Below are 10,198 nucleotides of genomic sequence, written 5' to 3'. Positions count from 1 at the left end.
AGCTACTGAACTAAAAGTGGTTTGAGGTTACCTTTCTTTATTTCCTCCTCAACCTAGGAAATTGTAGGGGATAACAGGGACAAGAAACCAAATGTAAAGGGGTGCTTACTGAGAGAGAGTTGATAAATAACCTAGGGTGTTTGTTGTGGGATGATAAACCAATCCTAGAATTCTTGACACAACTGATAAACCACCTTTTTTCATTAACTCGTTTGTGAATGAGTAGTTGATCAACCACCAAGGGTTCTTGTTGTGGGCTCATAAACCACTCATAGAGTGCTTGAGACAGTTGATAAACCGCCCATTTTTGTGAATTTTTTTCATTCTTAACTAGTCGATAAACCACCTAAGGTGCTTATTATTGGGCTAATTAACCACTCTTATAGTGCTTTCCACAACTGATAAACTACTTGTAATGAAAATATTGTGAGGAGTTACCATAGGTTGCTTATCGAACAAGATAATAAACCACCCAAGGTACTTGTTTTTGGGTTGATAAACGACTCTTAGAGTGCATTCCACAACTGATAAACCACCTATAATGAAAATATTGTGAGGAATTTCCATGTGGTGTTTGTTGAGGAGGCTGATAAACCACTCAATGTTCTTGTTTTCAGGTTGACAAACCACTCTTAGAGTGCTTGACACAATTAATAAACCACCTGTAATAAAAGGCGACTTTATGAACCCCAACAGGGCTATGTGACAAAGTAGGACCACACATAAATAATAGTTTGCATTATATTCTTAGCATAAATGGAAATACGTGGAACAAGTTCTAGTTAATAAGGAGCTTCAAATTGGGTGATGGACTAGGAAGAGGAATTGTTGGTGTATGTAGGAGCATTGCTCCTAAATCAGGATAACGGGCATGAATGAAATTGATCATATGCTAGACACTGCTTGTGTGAATAAAAACATCAAAAAATATTTGTTGAACATTTCCAATGGTGGAATCAAGATAGGAAAATATGAAAATATATATGTGTGTCCATAATTGAATGGACATCACTATGAAAACCTAATAGCTAGTTTGGTCCATGGGAGATAATTGATAGTGTTATGGTAGCCATGAAAATGGTGCACATGGGGTTCTCTTGACCTTGACTCTATTTACATATGTAAATTTGTAATATGTTCATGTTTATGAATATCTATATATATATATATATATATATATATATATATATATATATATATATATATATATATATATATATATATATATATATATATATATATATATAAAATCCATTGTGGTTGATAGGTTTTAACAGGAGTCATTCTCGTGCAATAATAGCATATTATATTTATTTAATGCATGTAAGGATGACATGAAAAGTTTTCAACGCAATTCTTGGTTGCATGACAAATCAATTGGGCATGAAGTATCCCAGGCTAATTTGTGATGTAATATCATGTGATTATAACTCTTATAGTGTGCCTATGTTTACATTAGAAAAAATAATTTTGAAAGGGTATCACAATAAGTCTATTAGCCATAAAATTAATCCTTGGTTAAACGATGTTACACATATGTTATTATTTGTAATACATACAATTATACCACCCAAAACGAGGGTTAGCTGAGCTTGGAAACTACTAATGATGTATGATTTATATTTATTGCAATTCCTTTATGATGAATCTCATGAAGAATTGTGTGTCATGATGTAGGAAAGCATGGAAATTGACTGGTTGAGTGATTGGGCTTCGCTGCAAGTTGAGTAGTAGTAGCTTGAAGATATCAGATTATGTAGCGACATGATAATTAAAGATTCTAGGATCAGGGCCATTGTGGGACACTATCACTCAATCGTGTCTACTGATTTCCATGAAGCATACCATGGCCAATATGAAAGTGATGAGGGTCGGACTTGTTATGGTTATGAAATACTTACGATGTGAGGAAGCCTTCCCAGGGAATGGATCACCTAAGGGACTGAGAATTAGAGAAGAGGATATCTGAACTTGGAGGGTGAATGATTGAATGGAAGGGGGATCAGATCACCTGAGGGGATGGGAAGGTGAAAAGGGGATGCTAGAAAATAATTTAGATTTTGTAAAGGGTCATCAGCACAGTTGATTTGAATCAGAAGCACATTAGGGTGTTATGGGAAGCAATGGGAAGATAACGATTTGTTGATGGGGCAAGAAGTAAAAGGATAGTAGCACTGGATATTAGAGGAAAACAACACTCTAGAGAAAAAGGAAAGGATCCAAGTTGAATTGGGTGCATCAGAAGCACCAAAATACTTTAAAAGGGCCATTACGAAATGGTTGATTTTATGTGAGTAGCAGATCCTTTCTTTGATTTCTGAATAAGTGGATCTAAGAGATGTGTGTGAAGATCAATTTTTTTTTGTTATTTACTAATAAGAAAAGCAAGGATGGTGTTCCCTTAAGGGGGTGGGGTTTGTGACAGCCCTGGTAAGCTTTCCATGTGATTTTTGTAATGCAATGATACTTTGAATCGTAAATGAGTATATTTGTGATATCCCCTAGCTTGATATTTTATGTAATTAAATGGATATGTGTGTTTTTGGTTTAATGTCTTAGTCTAAAAGACATTTGAAGATTTTAATTCTGAATAATTTATTATTGATAATAACTAACTGTAAATTTGTACTTACAATGTTTTATTTTCATAAATTAAGAAGATATGAAAAATTAGTTTTTGAGTACAGATAGTTGAAAAGAGATAAGGATGAAAATTATTGTGGAATATTTGTTACCCATAAATAAGTCCTAGGCATCTAATCTAGATGATTAGATTTAATTGAGCAATTATAATATTGACCAATTAATTGTTTTCTTAGAAGAAAGAGAGTTTTCTTCAGGAGAGGGAAACAAAAGCTCATTAATGAGCTGATAACTATCTGCCACATGTTGGTGAGGTGGAGGAAGTTATTAACCACCAAAAGAGTTGTAGATTGGAATTGATAAAATATTTGGTTTCATTTTCTTTTATGTCCTTCTATGAACATAGGATATTGAGGAGAGGAAAGAAAAGAAAACAAAAAGAAAATTGCAAGCCTGGTATGCTTGGGGGGACATTGGTTGTTTTGCAGTGTGAAGGTTGGGAGAAGCCAAGTACTTAAAGATAAATTTTCCATAATATAAGTTCAATATGATATTTATAACTACAATATTTATTTTCTTATCATAAGAAAAGAAATTGGTTAATGCTTGTTTCTCGTTTCCACACAGAAAAGAAAAGAAAAAAAAATATTTTGAGTTTAGTTGTTATGCTTATTTACATATGTTGTAAAATCTATGAATTGATAGAAGGGAAAAACATTTTTCATATGATTGTTCAAAAGCTTGCCTAGAAATAAAAAGAAAAAATAAGAAAAGTGGACGATATATGTTGTAGAATAGAATTTCCATTAATGATGTTAGATGGAGATATAATATAGTAGAAAGAAAGAAATTATATATGCATATGCATGTATGAATATATGTTATAATAGATACATACTCATTTAGAAGTTTTATGTGATAAATAAATATACAGAGTAAACTCATCCTTTATAAAACATAACTGTACATATATGTGTGTATCAGACCAACTTTGGTCATTTATATAATAATTTTCTGTAAAATAGTAGAAAATAAATTAGAATAGTAACTTGTGTGTATGTGTGTGTGTGAAGGCTTTAGGCCATCTAAGCCTTTTCACATTAAAGAAAAATATAAAAAATAAATAGAGAGGGTTTTACTAAATCCTTTTCTGTGAGAGAGTCAGTATATTACAAATATACAGTAAAAACACTAACAAGTACTGAAATTTTCACCTTTTGCAATGCAGACATAATGAATAGCCATAAATATACATAGAAGAAGAGTACAAAAGTATATATATATATATATATACAGTTTCTTTATATACGCAGTAACATAAATTTATGGAGATAAAATTTAGGAAGTAGTATTTTTCAACCTCACTTGGATTTGCATTTCTTAAAAAATAAGGATAGAACAAGAAGAGCTTAATAAAAATAATAACCCCAATACATAAGAGGCTCATGCCCTTTATAAATAATTAAAGCTCCAAGGGAACTATATGTCATAAATGTCATTAACCAAAATAATAAACAAATAAATTTCACCAGTCAATAGTTTGGAGGCTCGTCTTCTTTGAGAAATTTCCAACCTAGTTAATGGAAGAGACGAGTTTCATTTAAGATTACCATGGAGAATGCAAAGATCAAAGGAAAAATCTCGTTTTTCTTAGGCCTGTATTGTTACTTGAAATGAGTGTACATAGAAAACAAGTCGAGGGTTATAACGCATATTGTAAGAGTTAAGAATTGGAAATGTAATAATGGATGAGGTGTATATAAAAATAAAATTACCTTGTGATGGTCACAACCCTCTCTGCGATACATTTCACCAATCCAAATAAAGAAATAACTTAGGAAACTATGTAAATTTATTCAAATTAGAATAAAGATAGGGCGAGGGTCCTATCAAATTAAACCCATAATGTCATCATTAATGCTGAAGTGTGAAAACTTTAAACGTTAATATATAAAAGAAGATTTACAATAAATTCCAATGAGGTAACTCTCGTAACTAACCTTTTGATGAAGAATTATTAACACTGGGTACTCAAAAACATTAACTGGTGAATTAAGATAAAAAAAAAAAAAAAAAAATTCAAACCCTAAAGGATTTGGAGGAGAATAATAAAACCTTCTTTGTAATAATAGAACTCAAAAGAAAACCAAATGAATTTTAGGGTTGTTCGAAGGTTACTTATTATGGAGTTCCACAATGCCTCATAGAACCCTGGTTCATTTTAATGATAGGGTTACAAAAGCCTTGAAGATCCAAACCATAGTAAACTAAAAGTAGAGACAAGGAAAATAGTTCTTAATTTATTATGCTAATAAAGAAAACAGACCCCAAAATTCTGCAATAATGAAATGTATACAAAGAAAAATATTTTGACTTATTTTCTACTAAAAAATACTAGAGTTGAAACAATAGCAAATGTATTGAAAGAAAAGAATTTAACTCCAAAGTTAAAATTACATTTTACCTGGAAAAATGATGTTTTTCATTAAAACATAGTTGTTATATGGGATTTACGATTGTGGACAAAGGTATCTCCCCTAGGTCGGTGGCTAACCTAGAACAACAAAGAGATCAGGAACACAATGCTTTTCCTTAAAGTAAATAGATCACAGAGTAAGGCCTACCTGGAATCCTTCATACACTTCGATCCTTCTTTAGCTTGGAAGCTCCAATGCCAACTCCAATTTCCAAAATTAGAACCTATACCGTCAGATAACACAAGCCAAGAAACTACGAGATCTATCATAGTATCATCTAAGTACTTGATTCAATAGATCAACATGGTATGGAAATATATGAAATAACAACATCACATATAGGAAAACAATGAATTATTTTCATTAATATAAATGGAAGGAGATTACAACTATAAGTAGTAGTTGAACTTATAGAAGAGCTCCTCCAGGTTGTTGACTTGTCCTTTCCTTGTAAAAATATGCACCTACAATCACCCTAAATGCATGAGATAATAACCACTCACCACAACAACATAAGTTTGGAATCACTCTCCAAAAGCCAATCCCAAACTACATAGAAGGTTGGGAATATATAGGGAAGTAAGGTAAGTTGGGAGTTATTATCGATTAACCAATCTAGGGTAAGAGATCCACCTTTGATGGAGGGATATGATAAAAGGATAAGCGATGAAAACTCCAATGTAGGGAAGGATAGGATCTGAATGTTTAATCCAAGGTAATTAGTTGAAACAACTTTTGGAAATTCCTAGAAGGGGATGCTTCCGGAATCCCGATAATTCTCTCAGATTTATAGAACCACCACAAGTGAGCATGACAGCAACCTACTGGTGATCAATGCAAGCCACAATGGAGCAACCTACTGGTGAACGCACCCCAGTAGGCCTTCAGGGAGTGTTGGGCCTCAAACTGGCTCAGATGAAGCTGTATAGGGCTTAAACTCTGGGAAATGAAAGGTACATGCATAGGGATTTTTGCAAGATGGTGATAAGGGGGAATAGCATGTTGATTGATCTGATTAAGAGGCTCACCGATTGAATGTGACAAAATGGCCTCTAATAGAATGCCCCTTAAAGCATAAAGTCAGAGAAGATGACTGATCACTGAAGTGGTTTACCTTGTGAGAAGCAGAGATTAAGGACAACTAATGAGTTTCATATGTTACAATACATTTACAACATGACATCATTGCTAGCTGAGGGAGACATATCCATACTCAGCTCATAAGCTAATCATAACATGCACAATGATCAAAAGACATGTCCACAGATGCAATTGGTGGACTCATGACTGGATGAATGTTTATATGATGACGACCATCATACATTGCGATATTTGTATAACTCCTGAAATTGCAGTCCAGATGGATGAAACTAGATCTGGGGTCTTCTATCTTGTTCACACGATCAACCAATGTACAAGTCTAACCATGTGAATCAATGTGTTGGAGTCGAACATGGTAGACACGATCTGATTACTGACAAATGATGTAAGCCATTAATAGACACGAGAGGAACCACCGATGATGTTAAATGCTCTCAAGGTACTCTGGTACAATTTGTATGGTGTGAATGAATGAGTTGATGTTGAACACCACACATAATCTTTCGGGTTAAGGCCATTGTTGTAAACTTGTCGAAAAGAGCCAGGAAACTTTCCATTGATGTATGCAAGAAACAAGGTTCCAAGGGGTGTTTCTAAGTCAACTTCCTAGATGATGTGTTGATGTCGAAAGGATGAGAACTGTCACATGAGGGCCTTGATGTATCCTCCATCAACGACACGAAGACAAAACAATTAGAATGATGCTGACATGTAACTGGATTAGGAAATGCATACATGAAATGAAGGATTAAGAGTATTGTACCAGAGATAAACTGAAGGATTTCTCTTGAACACACAGGCGACACTGAATGGAGGTTAGCAACATTGACCCAAAACTGAAATGGAGGCTCTGGAAATGGTATGTAACCAAAAGACAAGTAGATTACCCAACCCAACAACCACGGAGATGAAGTGGAAGAGTATCGTGTTTAAGAGAGACTCGCTGCCATTAGAAAAATGGAATCCCTTGTTTTCCCAACTTCCCCAACCATACTGGTTAGTACCTCTTTCTTTTTTAACAAGCTTGAGGAGGATAACATATGCTTTATCTGTAAGTTCATCCTTTGGATGAATCCCTCCAAGTATATTTAACAAACACTGGGGAGTGGATCGACCCCGTCATGATAGAATATTCCATCACTGTCTGATGTTTTTAGGAGTCTAACGAAGGTAAAGCTCGACACCTTTTTCATGTTTAGAGAGTTTGAAAAAGAGGTGAGAAGGAAAAATCAAAATGTCCCTTTTCGTAGGTAGTCCCTTAGGTCCAAAAACATAGAAAACAATATTCAAGAGAACTTCTTAGCCATGTTTGACTAAGGTATTCCTTTTTAATAGTTAGTCTATCTCAGAGCAGAAAAGGGTTAAACTTATATTGAGTAGATGTCTTTTCAGTTACTTTTATGAGTACGAAACAGCAAGTGCTCGACAATATTTTCATGTTTTGGGAGTCTGAAAAGAGCTAAAAGAGGACTCCTCCTAGAGGAACAAGTGGTATAAAGGGTAGAAATAATTTGGTTCCGTACATAATGGAACTGCTCAAAAACACAAAGTTCAAGATGTTGGCTAATAATGCCACTCATCATAGTGGTTCCTTGGGAAAGGGAAAAAACAACCAAGTGAAAGTGTATGGTCGGCCAAGAACATGGTGATGATGGAATGAGAAAAATGAAGGCTCATCTCGCATAAACATGCTGATACAAAATGGAAATCACGAGGGATAAAATGGGAATGGCTTCATTTTTACAAAAGCTTGAAACATGGGAAACTTTGCTTGAAATTGGTTTCATTTTTAAACAAGCTTGAAACAGAGGAAAAAATATGATTGAGAGTCGTTTCATTTTTACACAAGCTTGAAATAGAGGAAAAACTATGCTTGAAATAAGTTTTCATGCCCTTAGAATAATGACTGAATTCGAGGTACATGCCCCTCAAGCTTCATTTCAAGCACCTAAGTAAACTATTGGGTACTAACAGGTGGATGGAATGAAGGTTCATTTACGATATCGAGTGAAAGACTTGACTGGGAATTAACGAGATCTAATCAAAGAATCTAATTGAAAGGGGATTTGTTTCATTTTTTAATGAGCTTTACATAGGAAAATAATTATCCTCATAGGAACCTATTTCATTTTTTAATGAGGTTGACATAGTAAAAGAAATATCCTCATAAGAGCTTGTTTCATTTTTTAACGATCTTGACACAAGAAAAGGAACTCTTATTCAGGAATCTTGTTTCATTTTTTAATGAGCTTGAGACAAGAAAAGGAACTCTACCTTGGAGCTTGTTTCATTTTTTAATGAGCTTGACACAAGACAAGGAACTATGCTCTTATCACGATCATGGCCTTTGTGAGACCATGCCTTCCAAGAGGTTCTCATCAGATGGGAGAACAATGCTCTAGAAAGGATCAAAGGATCCAATGGAAGGATCAAACTCCAATGTCCCCAGTAAATGATTGACCATTTCACCTACTGGATTTAGGTAAAAAGTGATTTTAAAATGGGGTTTGATCGTCCTTTGACACTTTGCAAGATTTGAAATTTTACTAACTTATTCAAATATGAATAATTAAATTTGAGTGAAATTAAATATGAAACAAAATATTCAAAACTAAAATAAATAACATAAAGGAATAGACATAACCAATTGTTAATGGAGTTCACCCCTCTTGGGCTACCTCTTTGGGCCCTGCTCCAAAGGCTAGGCCACTATTGATATTGCTTGAAAAGTGAGTATAGAAAAATGCTTTATCTTTTAAAGTCAAGTTGATGACAGAGTGAAAATATTTCCCTTCAAGGAACATCCTCCTATAGAGAACTCTCACCCTTAAATTTACATAATTTTACAAAGAGGTGATTTCACCAAAATAAGGAGGACTATGTAGCAAAGGTCCTCACAATCAAATTCGATATCAAAAAGCAATAATATAACTGCTTCAAAACAAAAGTGTTCGGGTTGTCTTCCTATAGATCATACTACCCAAACAACTAATCCAATGAAGAAACTAACACTTCCATTACATCTGGAACGCCTTAAAACCCCTATCTAGGCTTTCGAAATGCTCAAAAAGGCTTTTGTATGACTTTAGAAAGTCAAAAACAAACTCTAATTCAAAATCTTACAACACAACAAACTTGTTGTTCAACTTTGTGTCTCTCATTGGTTGATTTCTCTGCTTATAGAGACCTTGGTTGGGGTTTGATCCACATTCAATGTTATCTATTGCGGGTTGTTATGATAGATTTGGTGGCAGGATCAATGGACCTACCACCCACTAATCAACAAAATGAAATGTATATTGTTTAACATTCATGGCCCATAGGCCTCTCTCTCCATACCATGGTGTGTAACCATAGCCACAAACTTTATTGAATGGTATTGAAAACTCATGCCTCACCTTATCCTTATCTAAGGTGTTGGTAGAGTTCCTTAGATCTCGTTGGCAAAGATGATAACTATGGTGCATATCCCAATCGATATTTTATTGTTGGAGAGAGGTTGTCATCTTAGATAACTATGGCGGAGCCACCAATCATGATGGGCTACGCTATTTTAATAAAGCTTACCACAACTGTTCAGCATAACGCAATGGTAGCAATTGGTATTATGTATTGAGAGTTTGTTGGTTCGATTCCCTCAAAAACTCCTCCCAAAAGTGCCTTTTCCTCCCACAGTATCATCGTATGGTGTACGGAGAACTAAGTGTCAGGGCTAATTGCTTGCACACTCCACCTAGCTTTGTCTCTTGGTCACATGGTGTGCTGAGGAACCTAGAGCTAGGGCCGAGTCTCAACCTCCATTGTCTTCTGCCCTATGCCGTGAGCATATGGGTGCATATATGACTCGAGGCTAGAGCTACATTCTAGCCCTCTCTGTCAAGTTCTACATTTGGTCTCATGGCACTCATAGCACCAAGTGATAGGGCTAAAACTTTGCCCCTCATCTAATAAGCGCTTAACTATAGGGATGTGGTCACATCATTGTCCGGCATAGGGATGGCTGCCTTCCTTGGCATCTCTGTCGGGTGATCCCAAAA

This window comes from Pinus tabuliformis, chromosome 4_1 (assembly GCF_031772625.1).
Source record: "Pinus tabuliformis cultivar Carrire ecotype Pingquan chromosome 4_1, CPIR1, whole genome shotgun sequence".
Taxonomy (NCBI): Eukaryota; Viridiplantae; Streptophyta; class Pinopsida; order Pinales; family Pinaceae; genus Pinus; species Pinus tabuliformis.
The sequence above is the reverse complement of the archived record's forward strand: the minus strand, read 5'-3'. Positions refer to the sequence as shown.